General features: G+C 52.9%; 1 long non-coding RNA gene across 1 annotated transcript; it reads right to left on the reverse strand.

Moving 5' to 3' along the window:
• Positions 1 to 416: 416 nt before the first annotated feature.
• Positions 417 to 3,666, reverse strand: LOC140384829 (uncharacterized). Its single transcript, XR_011933156.1, has 2 exons — positions 3,563 to 3,666; positions 417 to 1,220 (listed from the first exon to the last, which is right to left on the reverse strand). It is a non-coding gene; the product is annotated as an uncharacterized lncRNA (long non-coding RNA).
• Positions 3,667 to 15,621: the final 11,955 nt, after the last annotated feature.

Here is a 15,621-nt window from a genome sequence, read left to right on the forward strand (position 1 = left end):
GGTGCAGTGAAGCAACAGTGCTAACGCCTACGATAAAAGGCCACCGTGCTGAAGTTTCTCCGCCAATTAAGTTCTCCACCAGAGCAAAATTAAAATGTTAACTTTTATAACTGTATATAAGTGGCATGCACCTACAGAGTTTTACTTCTTCCACAAATTTTGACATCAGCAGATGTTGCTTTTGCCTTCTTGAGGATTGCTCAAAATATCACTCGTATCAGATGTCGGGAGCACAAATTGTGTGAAGACTGTAAGTGGGGGAGGTCGGTTGGATTGAAGGTGGAATGGAGGCTTGACCTTGGAGGGAGGCTAAGGATGGAAGGGAAAATATAACGCCCAAACTTTGGAGCCCATGAGGTAGGTAAAGGTGGGTAAGGAAGTGATGCGCTAAGCGTCAAGAACCACAAAGACATGTGAGACTTTAACTCAGGCTTTAATATACTACAAGGGAGGCTTACCCGACACAGACGACCCCAGACAGAATGGGGGCTGTCCCAGAAGAGGTTCTTATACTGACTCCCGGGGGAGTGGCTAAGGCGGAGCTCTCCGTGGCCAGGTCGGGTTACCTACCAGTGACCGAACCTCTGCAGAGTTACAGTACAATACACAGTATTACAGGGCCACGTTACGCACAACTATTATATACTATGTACAATGGTAGGGAGGTACAGTGGTGTATCACCACATTCACCCCTTGTTTAGAAGGAAGTCCGGGGTGAAAATTTGGAGCAGTGAACAGAGTCCATCAGGAGGTTCCGTGTCGTCAAAGGTCGAGACGAACGATGGGTTTGGTCGATCTCTTTGAACGTCGGAGCTGCGGCGCTGAGGTAGTGTCCGGCGGTATCCGTGCGGTCGGTGGTGCTGGTTCGCGAGGCGGCATGACTTCCCCCACCGCTTCGGCTGGCTCGAGGCGAAACTGCGGGATGACAGCGGCTGGCACGGAGTAGTAACAGGCCGAGGGATTGACGGGAGCAGAGAGGGAGTGGGGTGGAGGTTGCGGGGCGAGGGCGGCAGGGGCCCCAGAGGGGGCCAGGTCCTTGATGGAGACGGTCTCCTCACGCCCGTCGGGGTACGCTATGTACGCGTACTGTGGGTTGGCGTGGAGGAGACGGACTCTCTCCACCAGGGGCTCCGCCTTAGAGGTCCGCACGTGCTTGCGGAGCAGGACGTCTCCCGGGGACAGGAGCCAGGATGGAAGCGATGTCACGGATGCCGATCTCCTGGAGAAGAGAAACATCCGCTCATGAGGGGTAGCATTCGTTGCAGTACACAAAAGAGACCGGATGGAGTGGAGTGCGGACGGGAGGGCCTCCTGCCAACGGGAGACTGGTAGGCCTTTGGACTTGAGGGCTAGCAGCATGGCCTTCCAAACAGTCACGTTCTCCCTCTCCACCTGTCCGTTCCCCCGGGGGTTGTAGCTGGTCGTCCTGCTCGAGGCAACGCCCCTGGCGAGCAGGTACCGACGCAGCTCCTCGCTCATGAAGGAGGAGCCCCGGTCACTGTGAACGTAATTGGGATAACCGAACAGCATGAAGAGGTCGTGCAACGCTTTGATGACGGTGGCGGAGGTCGTGTCGGGGCAGGGAATGGCGAAGGGGAACCGCGAGTACTCGTCGATGACGTTGAGGAAGTACGTGTTGCGGTTGTGGGTGGGGAGGGGCCCTTTGAAGTCAATGCTGAGACGTTCAAAGGGGCGGGTGGCCTTGATTAGGTGCGCCTTGTCTGGTTTGTAGAATTGCGGCTTGCACTCCGCACAGACTTGGCAGTCCCTAGTCATGGCCTTGACCGCCTCGACTGAGAAGGGTAGGTTGTGGCCCTTGATGTAGTGGTAGAGCCGCCTGACGCCCGGGTGACAGAGGTCATTATGTAGTGCCCGCAGCCGGTCATCCTGTGCGTTGGCACAAGTACTACGGGACAGGGCATCAGGAGGATCATTGAGCTTACCTGGCCGGTATAAGATAGTATAATTGTAGGTGGAGAGTTCGATCCTCCACCGTAATATCTTATCATTTTTGATTTTACCTCGTTGTTTGTTGTCGAACATGAACGCAACTGATCGTTGGTCAGTAACGAGGGTAAATGGTTTTCCGGCCAGGTAGTGCCTCCAGTGCCGGACGGCTTCCACTATGGCTTGTGCCTCCTTCTCAACAGAGGAGTGGCTGATCTCGGGGCCTTGGAGTGTGCGGGAAAAGAAGGCGATGGGCCTGCCCGCCTGGTTGAGGGTGGCACCCAGGGCAAAGTCGGAGGCATCGCTCTCGACTTGGAATGGTGCAGACTCGTCTACCGCATGCATGGCGGCTCTGGCGATAGTAGTTTTCAGGAGGTGGAAGGCCTGGCAGGCCTCGGGCGGGAGGGGGAATGAGGGGGAACGGAGGAGGGGTCGGGCCTTGTCAGCGTACTCGGGCACCCATTGGGCATAGTAGGCAAAGAGTCCGAGGCATCGCCTCAGTTCTTTGGGGCAGGTGGGAATAGGGAGTTCGAGAAGGGGGCGCAGACGGTCGGGATCGGGGCTGAGGACACCGTTCTCCACCACGTAGCCGAGTATGGCGAGGCGGGTGGTGCCGAAAACACATTTTGCCTCGTTGTACGTGAGGTTGAGGCGTTTGGCAGTTTGGAGGAATTTCGTGAGGTTGACGTCATGGTCCTGCTGGTTGTGGCCGCAGATGGTGACGTTGTCCAGATACGGGAAGGTAGCCCGCAGTCTGTTCTGGTCCACCATTCGGTCCATCTGCCGTTGGAAGACCGAGACTCCATTGGTGACGCCAAAGGGTACCCGAAGGAAGTGGTAGAGGCGGCCGTCCGCCTCGAAGGCCGTGAAGTTACGGTCCTCCGGGCGGATAGGGAGCTGGTGGTAGGCGGATTTCAAGTCTATGGTGGAGAACACCCGGTACTGTGCAATCTGGTTGACCATGTCAGATATGCGGGGCAGGGGATACGCATCAAGCAGCGTGTACCGGTTGATGGTCTGACTGTAGTCAATGACCATGCGGTGTTTCTCACCAGACTTGACTACCACCACTTGGGCTCGCCAGGGGCTGGTGCTGGGAGCAATGATATTTTCCGAGAGAAGGCGCTTAATCTCCGCTCGAATGAATTGGCGGTCCCCGAAACTGTAACGCCGACTTTTAGTAGCCACGGGCTTGCAGTCGGGGGTGAGATTAGCAAACAGTGAAGGGGGGGGGATCCTGAGCGTGGAGAGACTACAGGTGGGATCCGGGGAGGAATCAGGGAAGAACTGGGGGTTGGAGACCGAGAGGGGGGGGAGGGGGCCGTTAAAATGCAAGGTGAGGCTGCGCAGGTGGCATTGGAAGTCCAGGCCGAGGAGCGCGGGGGCGCAGAGGTGAGGGAGGACCATGAATTTGAAATCCTGGAACACCACGCCGTTCACTGAGAGGGTGACGACGCAGTAGCCCGAAACCTCGGCCGACTGGGAGTTGGAGGCCATGAAAATATGCCTGCGCGTGGGTAGTACCTTGAGGGAGCAGTGGCGCACGGTGTCCGGGTGGAGGAAGCTCTCCGTGCTGCCGCTGTCGAAGAGGCAGGTGACAGTGAAACAATTTACCTGAACCTCCATGGTGGATCTGGCGAGCTGATGCGGTCGGTCCTGGTCGAGGACGATGGATGCGATGGTGGAGCTGTTGGAGAAGGGTGCCGGATCCGAGGAGCGGCCTGCGGAAGAAGGTGGCGGCGCCCAGGCGTCGTAGGCTGCTGCTGGAGGCCAGGTTGCTGTTGGTGGCTGCATCTCCTTTGTTTGCAGCATTTCGGTCCAGTGCGCAGGACCGGAAGTGACGATCGGCGGTGGACCGGAAGTGACGCAATTCGGGGACGGGGCGGACCCGGAAGCGACGATCGGCGACGGACCGGAAGTGACGATCGGCAACGGACCGGAAGCGAAGATCGGCGAACCGGAAGTGACGATCGGCGAACCGGAAGTGACGATCGGCGAACCGGGAGTGAAGTGAGCCGGGCCGGGGATGATCAAAGATGGCGGCGCCCTTGCGTCGCACATGTTGAACAGCGAGCCGGGAACGGAGGACGGCGGCACCCCGGAGTAGCAGACCGCGGCGTTGGACCCCGAGGCAGCAGTGGAGCGGCAGACGTTTGCAAAGTGGCCTTTCTTGCCACAGGCTGAACAGGTAGCATCTCTAGCAGGGCAGCGTTTCCTGGGGTGTTTTGCCTGGCCACAAAAATAACACTGGGGCCCAGGCATTTTTACTGCTGGAGTGGCTGGGTGGGCCCTGACTTGCAGGGGTTGTTGCTGGGAGGTAGCGGCCACGTAGGGAGCGTGGACAGGAGCATAGGAAGTTTGTGCAGACGTGTAGGATGCATTATTGTCGTAGGCTGCCTGTTGGGCCTCTGCCATAGTGACTGCCGTGTCCAGAGTCAGAGTAGTTTGTGCCAGAAGGAGTTGGCGAATCGGGACGGAAGCGATGCCAGCTACAAAGGCATCAAGCGCCAGGGCCTCAGTGTTCTGCTCAGCGGAGACTGCTGGCGCGTTGCAGGTGAGCGCGAGGGCACGGAGGTCCCGAACAAACACGGATAGGGGTTCACCCGGCTGCTGGTGCCGGGAGGCGAGGCGGTGGCGGGCGTAAATAGAATTAACAGTTCGTGCATACCGGCTTTTGAGCTTCACGATGGCATCGGCGTAGGTCGTTGTTCCCGTGATGAGGTCGAAAAGCCCGTAGTCGAGCCGTGAGCACAGGAGATTGAGTCGGTCGGCGTCCGTTTTGGCGAAGGCGGAGGATGCTTCCAGGTAGGCCTCGAAACACCGGAGCCAGCAGTTGAAAAGGTGGTCCGCGCGTGGAGCGTGGGGGTCGAGCGAGAGCTTGTCGGGTTTCAGAGCAGCCTCCATTATAACTGTAGTATATTAAATTGATGCGCTAAGCGTCAAGAACCACAAAGACATGTGAGACTTTAACTCAGGCTTTAATATACTACAAGGGAGGCTTACCCGACACAGACGACCCCAGACAGAATGGGGGCTGTCCCAGAAGAGGTTCTTATACTGACTCCCGGGGGAGTGGCTAAGGCGGAGCTCTCCGTGGCCAGGTCGGGTTACCTACCAGTGACCGAACCTCTGCAGAGTTACAGTACAATACACAGTATTACAGGGCCACGTTACGCACAACTATTATATACTATGTACAATGGTAGGGAGGTACAGTGGTGTATCACCACAGGAAGCTTACTTCCTGCCCCATCGCTCAATGTGCCACACTCCGCAGAAATGCATAAATACTAAGCTGAAGAGCGCAACGTCGCAGGTGATCAGCTGTCCTGCCCATCCCCTGCTCTGCACAATCCCCCAGCACCCTCAACAGCCAGAATCACTCGCACTTCTGTGCCTGCCACCAAACCTAAAATTCAGGGTGGAAGATTCTGCCCCAAGGCAGTTTACTGGTCCATCTCTGGATTAAGTACCAGAAGATTGGGCATAACCCATGTTTTTCATCTCACCATATCTGGGGTGGGGCAGCATGGGCCAAGTTTCTGCCTGCCCACTACACCCACCCCCAATAAAGCAACATGAACATTCAGGAGTTACCATGCTACCCAGGAATGTTGTCCTTTATGGCCTTTACAGAATTCATATCTACCAAGAACTGTGTAAAGCCTGTAAGAAGGGCCTGGAGACCATGACTAGCTAATCCACTCCAGAGGGGAAAATTACATTCCCGTAGACATCTACTTACTCTACTGGGAGGAGAACAGAAGATGTTACTTCAGGACTTCCTAACTGGAGCTATCGGGCCCCGTCCCAAACCTTATCACAGGTTTGAGGCAGGTGTCGCCATGAGTACTAGTGGACACAATGGATGGGATTCTCCATTTCTGAGACGAAGTGTTAATGCCAATGCAGATTTCATGGACTTTAAGGACAGCAAAACTTCCGCTGAACCTGAATCGATTCAGTTTTGATTACAATCCCCACACACGCTCATCCCAACCTACAAGGTGGCACTGATTGTGTTGGAGCCCACCCATACAGCTGATGGGTCGTCTGGTGCCAGAGGGCACCTAGGGGGGGGTGGCCTGGGGAGACAGCCTGGGGGACACCCATGCACCCTATGGCCCTAAGTTCACAGTGGACTGTTAGCGGCATGTGCAGCTACATGGCTGCCTTGCCGGCTGCGGCAATGGTGTTCCGTGCCCGTCCACTGTGACTCCACAGCCCACCTCCTGGCCACCACCTGCTACTCCCACCAGCCCTGGCAGAAGCCTCCCAGCCAGCAGCACAACTATCAGCAAACTATGGCGATGTGGGGCACTCTTCATACCCCCTCTCTCTCCCTCAGCAGCCACGATGCTGGTTTCACGATTTTCAAAAGCACAAGTGAACCGCGTCATCGGGAATTCAGCCCATCGGAGGGGGACCATTGCGGAGGCCCCAGAAAATACCAGTTCAAGCCCGCTAGTGACATGCAAATGGTGTTTACTCTTTGTGTGTTCTGGACCACATTGACACCGCTGTCGAGGTGACGGAAAATTGTGATTTGGCGTAAAATCGGCACCCAAGCAAGTTTAACATCGGAGCCAATCACCAGCCAATCATATTTTGCTAGTTTGGCGTCAGCCAATGGAGAATCCCGCCCAATGTCCTTACCCCGGTCATACAAATGATCTGATCCTTGCCATTTAGAACACATCCTTTGGTTTGGGGCTAAGTGGAATGGAGTTATGCTGCTTTGAACTTGCACTGACGGAGTGGTACCAGGCATTTGGGCCCTAAAGCTTTCTTTGATGTCAGTATGCACCTGTTAATATTACTTTGCCTACACTTGCTTTACTTTTGTATTTTCTTAAATCATGAAAATTTTCCAAAGCCAACAATAATTCTTGCAAGTGGTAGACATGATTTAATACATAGAAGGGGACCTAACTGGGCTTGAAAGTTGAAGATAAGCCCACCTCCACTAGGCTGGAAAACCACATCGACATTTTCCACGTCTCAGATAATTGGCTTCTGCCCAATCAGAGAGTTGGCTGCTCTTCAATCCCAGGAGTGCCACCAGGAGCAGTGACTACAGTGGGAACTGCAGTCAGTCCCTGACCAGGAGCAGCAATGGAGGCTGGTAAGTAGTGTGAGCTCGCCAAGGATATCTCAGACAGGCCTGAGCAAGAGCTGTATAGGAATGCGGTGCTGGTAAAGCAGCACTCAGGCAGCAGATTTTGGGGGGGGGGGGCAATCAAATGGGGACAAACCTTTTCCACTTGGGGCAATCCATGGGGCACAGTATGGACATAGGCACGGGCATCTTGCGCCACTGATAAAATACCAACAGCAGCAGAAAGAGACCCTTAAATGACCATTCATAGGCAACTGAAGAAGTTCAATTGATCCAAGGTGGTCAGGGTGCTCAACTTCTACCCCATCGCTGGTAAAATACACCTCACCACCCATCTCCAACTATAGGTGAGGTGTAAAATTCCAGCCATCAAGCTGACATGTTCTGGCTGCATCTTGCCTCTGTGCCTCGTTGAAAGGCTGCTTGTCCATTACAGAATCTAAGAACACAATCAAGAGCTGGCTCATGAGGTAGGAATGGTAATCTTGCCTTTCAACTATTTTGTGGAAATATTTTGTTGAATGAGCAAATGTTTTCAGCATTTGCACTGGTTAAATGTCATGATTTTTTGAGAAGGTGTTAAAAGATGACCTCTACTGCTGTACTGTTTGACAGATTTGTTTAGTTTTGCCACGCCCACTATGTGGAATCACAAAGCACCAATGTTGTCCATTTAGAGATTGTGCACAATTCCACTCCTGCACCCCCACCTGTTTATCAATAGATTGTAAAGAAGTATTAAGGAGGCTTCTTAAAATTATTTCCAAACAGTGAGGGGAAATGGCTGAGCTAATTTGTTACATTTGCAGCATATCATTTTATTCAAATTGTTTCTACCTTTGTGGTCACATAGTCCAAGCATGTGTATCCAAAATTGATTAAGTTGTTGGAAGATAAGTTTACAACAAACTATTATTGAAAGCTGTATGATCCCTTTATAATTATCATTCGCTTGCATTGTTTTCATCGGAATGTCTTTGGGACATCTTTAATTCCCTCAGAAGCTTTACATTTTGATCTTGCACATCAGCGATATGAATCAAATCCTCACAGCACAAAATAATACTCATCCCAGGATTAAGTTTCAATGCCATTGGAGAAATATTTAGTATACCACCAGTTTACCAGACAGTGAATATTTGGTACAAGCAATTTTCCTTTCAAAACGCAGCAGGTTACATAATTTTAATCTGTTGTTCGAGGGAAAATATTCTGCGACACCCATAGAACATTCAATCAACCAGAAATATTTGCTACAGTACTGCCCATGCTCCTAGTATCAAAAGCATTTACCAGATACCCATATACTGTGTATCTTCAAAGATTAGGTTCTTTGAAAAATGATACTGTACAAAAATGAATCTTGTCCAGAATCGCTAAGTGTAAAGTATACACTCAATATTGTATTATAGTCGTAGAATATTATATGAATGAAATATCAATACTAATTGTGATCCTCTTTGATATATAAATTATGTAGCCATCAATCACAGTCTAGTGTATCATACTGTCATGCAGAAGCTCTTTCCATTTTTTAATGTGAAATTCTGCTGAAGATTTCTTTTGTTATTAAATTAAACAGGAATCAACTAGGAAACATGTTATCCTAGATATCCGAGGAAGAGCAGGCAGACATGAATCCAGTTAAAGCGCACCAGAACCCCGCATGGGTAAATGAGGGCAGGAACAGCCCACCACAGCCAAAATCCCAGGAATGTTACAACTGCGGACAATTAGGACACTTTGCACGAGAGTGCAACGCGCCCCAAAAGCAGCAGAGAAACCAACAGACAGGCACCCTAAATAAGAATATGGCAAAGCCAATCCATAGCGTTAGCGCCCATTCAGAGAACGCAGACATGAACGGCACCGACTGACGGTGTTCGGGCTCCCCAACTTGGGTCTGCGACACCCTTTGGGACAAGCCCGGTAGACTGGTCGAAGCCGGCAAGGTCCGGGGACACCCCGTAGAATTTCTTTGGGACACAGGAGGGTCCCGCACCACACTCAATTCCTCCACAATGTTTCAGCGAGACACGTGGCCCACAACAGACACCATCACACTCAGCGGCTTTACAGGTCATTTACAACAAGGACACAACGCCGCCCCTGTAGCAATGCAAATAGGGAACATTACAACTAAACACCCCGTAGTTTTGGTCGATCTACCCCTAGGAATTGATTTTAGGAACTCCCACAACCTCTCTTTTGATCCAGTCAATAAATGTGTACGGAGAATGGCATAGGCAGCACGAGCCCCCGCCACGGTCACAGTTGGAGACTATGAAAACAGGATTAGCTTAGTAGGAGACTTCTGGTTCGACCCTCGAGCCATTAGTCAGAATAAAGAAGTTAGGGAAGTCCTGCAGCAACACAAAACAGCATTTGCACAGCACAAGCACGATGTGGCAAAATCGCTGGCTTGGTAAATATTACAGGTCCAGACCCCAGACCCCAAAAGCAGTATGGTTTTCCCCAAGAGGCAGAGGGAGAAATCTCCAAAGTAATAGAGAGTCTGCTTGATCAAGGCGTACTCAGATCAATAGCCACCACAAACAACGCACCAATTTGGCCCGTCAGGAGACCCGATGGATCATGGCGACTGACCATTGATTACCAGGAACTGAACAAAGTAACCCCAGTAGCAGCCCCCACCATAGCCACGAGTCCCGAGACCATGCTCAAATAGGGACTCCAGTCAAAATCATTTTCGGTTTTGGACATTAGCAACGGCTTTTGGTCCATTCCATTGGATAAAGCGTGCCAGTACAAATTCGCCTTTACATTCCAGGGACAACAATATACGTGGACGTGCCTTCCACAAGACTTCCGCAACTCCCCCTCCATTTTCCAATGACAGCTGGCAAATGGACTGGCAAAATTCTCACAACCCAATCGTCTGGTCAAGTATGTGGATGACTTGCCACTACAGACAGACACAAAGGGAGTGCACATTTTGCTTCTCGCCGAACTCCTAGGACTCCTAAAACAGATTGGATGTAAAGTCAACCCCAAGAAAGCCCAGATTTTGCTGGAAAAAGTGATTTACTCGGGTACAGTAATCACACATGCTAAACGTGAGATCGAGCAAAAGAGAATTGACTCGATCGTCAAATTGCCCCTTCCCCATAATGTCTCAGCCCTCCGGTCCTTTCTAGGACTGGTTGGCTACTGCCGAAACCATATCGACTGTTTTGCCACAAAAGGAGCGCCCCTATCCAACCTTCTCAAGAAGCAGGCACCTTGGGAATGGCTTCCACAGCACACGGATACCATGGATGCTTTATAGAGAGCCCTCAGCATAGCCCCATTACAGGTCCCAGATCCACTTTCTCTGTACGCAATCGAAGTTGCAAGCACTGACCGAACCCTTTCGGCCGTGCTCCTCCAGGAACGCCCTGACCAATTACGCCCCGTGACATATGCCTCACGCGTGTTAGATCCTGTCGAGCAAGGATTTTCTGCCTGCAAAATGCACCTGCTCGCAGTTTTTTGGGCAGTACAGTACTTCGCCTACATTACAGGACACAACCCCATCACCATTTTCACTGAACACACCCCAACAAATCTATTATTAGACGGTCAACTTAAAGATGGCACAGTCAGCCACATCCGCGCAGCCTGTTGGACCCTTCTTTTACAGGGATGGGACATTACAGTTAAAAGAACCAAGACCCACACTTTCCTAGCCGATAATTTGCAGTATGCAGGCACCCCACATGAGTGTGAGATCATTACCACAAAACACAGCACAGGCCCATTTACACCTAAGTCAGCTCCCAGGAAAGCAGGTAGTACACCCCAGAGACCCCTGCCCACAGACACGTGCGCACACCTGAAAATTTATGTGGATGGCTCCTCCACAGTTTTGAACGGAAAGAGCATCACCAGTTGCGGCATTTATGTAGAGGACGCGTAGGGATGTGCCCGAGATAATATTTCACTAAAATTGCCATGGCAGCAGAACTGGCAGCCATAGCGTACATTGTAGACCACCCCGACTCGTTTCCGACCCCAGCAGACATATATTCGGACAGTTTATATGTCTATAATAATTTAACGGAATTCCTACCCCTATGGGAAACTAGAGAATTTGTTTCTGCAGATGGAAAGCCCCTACCCTCGGGCCCCATTACTCCGACATATCCTAGAGACCACCATATTCAGAGCCAAATAAAGAGAGAAACAAATTAGCAACAATGATACCTTCCCGCAGCAGCCGCTGGACCTCAGACCTGATGAAGGTCCTGTCCTGGTGGCGACGGGTTTGCAATCCGGGATGAGGTTTGTAAACAGAGAAGGCGGGTCGACCTTAAGGGTCGTGAGGCCGCATACAGTAAGGGGTGGTAGGGGCCCGCCAAATTTCAAGGTTAGGCCCTGGAGGTTGCACTGGAAGTCCAGGCTGAGTAGCAAGGCAGTGCAGAGGTGGGGGAGGACGTAGAGCCGGAAGCCACTGAACCCTATGCCCTGGATGGTGAGGGTGGCGATGCAGTATCACCAGATCGCCACGGAGTGGGATCCGGAGGCCAGGGAGATTCTTTGGTTAATGGGGTGTACTGCGAGGGAGCAGCTCCTTACCGTATTGGGGTGGATAAAGCTCTCAGTGCTCCCGGAGTTCAGAAGGCAGGATATCTCATGCCGTCAACCATCACCTTTGTCGACGTGGTCGCGAGGTTGTGCGGTCGGGACTGGTCGATCATGACTGAGGCGAGACGCGGCTGGCCCGACATGCAGGGGTCCTGAGGCGGGGAAGATGGCGGCGCCCACAGGCCGCATGTGTGCTGAGGCAAGCATGATGGCTCCGCCCATTGGTTGTGAGGCAAGCAAGATGGCGCTGCCCACGGGCCGCACGTATTGTGAGGGGAGTAAGGTGGCGGCACCCACTGGCTGCACACGGGGTGGGGGGTGCAGGGACAATAGAGGCAATTGAGCGGGCCTGGCACACTGCAGCGAAATGTTCTTTCTTGCCGCAGGCCTGGCAGAGCGCGCTCCGCGCTGGGCAGCGCTGCTGGGGCTGTTTTGTCTGTCCGCAGAAGTAGCACTTGGGTCCCCCGGGGTTGGTTGGCTGCCGCGCGGCGCAGTCGTGGGGTCGGCTGGGGCTGGTCGCTGACGGTGTCCACGATGGGGTGGCCGCTAGCGGGGTCCACGATGCCCTGGAGGGGTGGGCCGTGCGGTCGGGGGCATACGCCTATATGTTGCGTGAGGCGACTGTGAGCGAGAGCGCTAGTTTCTTGGTCCCGGCGAGGTCAAGCGGCGTAACCCCTTCTAAGCGGCGCTGGCGGATGTAGGCCGACCCTATGCCCGTAATGAACGCGTCTCTCATTAGCAGGTTAGAATGTTCAGCGGCCGAAACAGCCTGGCAGTCACAGTCTCTCACCAGGGCGAGCAGAGCACGCCAGAAATCTTCCACAGACTCACCGGGAAGTTGGTGCCGTGTGGACAGGAGGTGCCTGGCGTAGATCTTGTTGGTCTGCTGAGCGTAGTTCTCCTTCAGTAACGCCATGGCCTCTGCATAGGTAGGCGCGTCCTGGATGAGGGGAAAGACATCGGAGCTCAGCTGCATGTACCGAATCTGGAGCTTCTGTGCTTCTGAGATTGGGTCTGTCACAGATCCGATGTATGCTTCAAAGCAAGCTAGCCAATGTGGGAAGTCCTTTTTGGCGTTGTCTGCTTGAGGCTGCAGCTGCAGGCGATCCGGCTTGATGCGGAAATCCATCTTTGTAAAATCTCTGTGTAATAAATTGATGCACTATGAATTACGACGAGACGAGAGTGGAGAGTAATCGAGGCTTTATTACACAGAGATGTGTGGCCTCCTACAGCTGCTGCCGAAATGGATGCAGTTCGGAGAGCACACACATTTACACTCCGCCTACTGGGCGGAGCCAGCAGGCAGGGATCTACCCCCGTACCTGTAGTACAGGGGCCTTACCGTAATACCCTCGTATGCAGTGCAGTATGTACAATATAATACAACAGTGGTGACTGCCACAGTGGCCACATTGGGTGCCCCCTGGGCAAAGGGAAACCTCTGAGCGCTGGGCCCCGATCCCATGGTGAGAGTGGTGACACTGGCCATTTTGGACGCCCCCTAGTAAAGGGAAACCCCTGAGTGCAGGGGCGTGTCCATCAGGTAAGTATGGGTGATTCCACAGGACCGGGGGGTCGGAAACCCACACCAGGAATTTTACCAGGAATGTAAGGGGACTCAACGGCCCAGTGAAAAGATCCAGAGTCTTCACCCACCTAAGAAGCCTAAAAGCAGACATAATCGACCTACAAGAGACGCACCTGAGGGAGAAGGACCGACAGCTGATAAGGAAGGGCTGGGTGGGACAGACGTACCACTCATGCTACGGGACGAGGACTAGGGGGGTAGTAATATTAATTAGCAAAAGGACGAGGTTTACGGGAACCAAGACAGTTACGGACCCAGGGGGACGGTACGTCATGGTCAGCAGTGTCGTGGAAGGGGCATCTGTCATGCTGGTAAATGTGTATGCTCCCAACTGGGATGACTCAGAATTCATAAAGAAGATCTTGGCGGAAATTCCCGACCTTGACACATACCGACTGATTGTGGGGTGGCGATTTTAACTGCGTGCTGATCCCACTGACCGACCAATCAAACCCCAGAACGGGGAAAACATCTGGCATGGCAAGGGAGCTAGGGGCCTTCATGGAACAGATGGGGGTGGTGGACCCATGGAGGTTCCTGCACCCGGGAGAAAAGGAGTTCTCATTCTTTTCGCAGGTGCACAAGGTATACACCTGTATCAATTTATTTGCAGTGGGGAAATCGGTGCTTCCAGGGATTACGGGAACAGACTACTCCGCGATCGTTATCTCCGACCACGCTCCACAATATATGGATGTGAGGTTGGAGACAGGCCGTGCCCAGCGCCCCACATGGAGGCTGGACACGGACCTCCTGGCCGACAAAGCTTTCTGCCAAAAAATATCGCAGGCCATAGGCGATTAAGTTAGTAACAACCAAAACAGGGAGGTCTCACCCTCCACGTTCTGGGAGGCACTGAAGGCCGTGATTAGAGGAGAGATCATAGCCTTCAAGGCAAGCAGGAATAGGGAAGAGAGGATGGCCAGGCAACAACTGGTGGACTCCATCCTGGAAGTCGACAGAAAATACTCCGAGGCTCCGACCGTAGGGCTGCTGATGGAGAGAAAAAAGCTGCAAATGGACTTTAACCTGCTATCCACTAGAAAAGCAGTGTACCAACTCCGCCAGACACGGGGAACCTTCTACGAACACGGAGACAAGGCTGGCCACCTTTTGGCTCACCAGCTGAGAAAGCAGGCAGCCACGAGGGAAATAGCGCAGGTAAGGATAGCAGAGGCAGACTGGTAACAGAACAAAAGGTCAATCGGGCATTTGAGACCTTCTACCGGAGACTGTACACCTCCAAGCCCCCTGACGGGGATGTGGGAATCAAACAGTTCCTAGACATACTGGAACTGCCAGCGGTGGGGGAAAGACAGACGGGGGGAGCTGGAAGCGCCAATAGACCTGGGAGAAATCATGGAGAGCATCAGCTCCATGGAGGCGCGGAAAGCACCGGGACCCGACGGGTTCCCGACGGACTTCGACAAAAAATTTGCACCAGTCCTGGCCCCACACCTAAGGGACATGTTCGCGGACTCACTGGCAAGGGGCACCCTGCCCCCCACGCTAGCACAGGCCACAATCTCACTAATACCAAAAAAGATAAAGACCTGACGGAATACGGATCATACAGACCCATTTCACTGCTGAACGTGGATGCGAAAATACTCGCAAAGGTCCTGGACAAAAGACTGCAGGGCTGCGTACCAGAGGTGGTCGCAGAGGATCAAACCAGCCTTGTCAAAGGTAGGCAGCTCACAGCGAACATCAGGCGGCTGCTGAATGTGATAATGACCCCCCCCCCCCCCACCCCCGGGGAGAGAACACCAGAGGTGATCGTCTCCCTGGACGCAGAAAAGGCCTTTGACAGAGTCGAATGGAGCTACCTCCTTGAGGTACTGGAACGGTTTGGGCTTGGAGCGGGGTTCACCACCTGGGTGAGGCTCTTGTACAACGCTCCCAAAGCGAGCGTCCGAACTAACACCACCAGCTCTGAATACTTCCAGCTACAGAGAGGAACAAGACAGGGTTTCCCCCTGTCCCCACTCTTATTCGCGCTAGCCATCAAACCCCTGGCGATAGCCCTGCGGGACGCGAAAAGCTGGAAGTGAATCCGGAGAGGAGACAGAGAGCACAGAGTCTCACTCTATGCAGATGACCTGCTCCTCTATGTCTCGAAGACACAGGAGGGACTGAAGGCAATACTGCAAATACTGAAAGAGTTTGGAACCTTCTCGGGCTACAAATTTAACCTGGGCAAAAGTGAGGCATTCCCCGTGAACCCAAAAGGGGGAGGGAGAGAGCTGAAGGGGCTCCCGTTCAAAATGACCCAGAACAGATTCCGCTACCTGGGATCCAGATAGCCAGAGACTGGACACAGATCCACAAGTGGAACCTGACCAGCCTGTTGGAGGAAGTAAGAAAAGACCTTCA

This window comes from Scyliorhinus torazame, chromosome 10 (genome assembly GCF_047496885.1).
Source record: "Scyliorhinus torazame isolate Kashiwa2021f chromosome 10, sScyTor2.1, whole genome shotgun sequence".
NCBI classification, from domain to species: domain Eukaryota; kingdom Metazoa; phylum Chordata; class Chondrichthyes; order Carcharhiniformes; family Scyliorhinidae; genus Scyliorhinus; species Scyliorhinus torazame.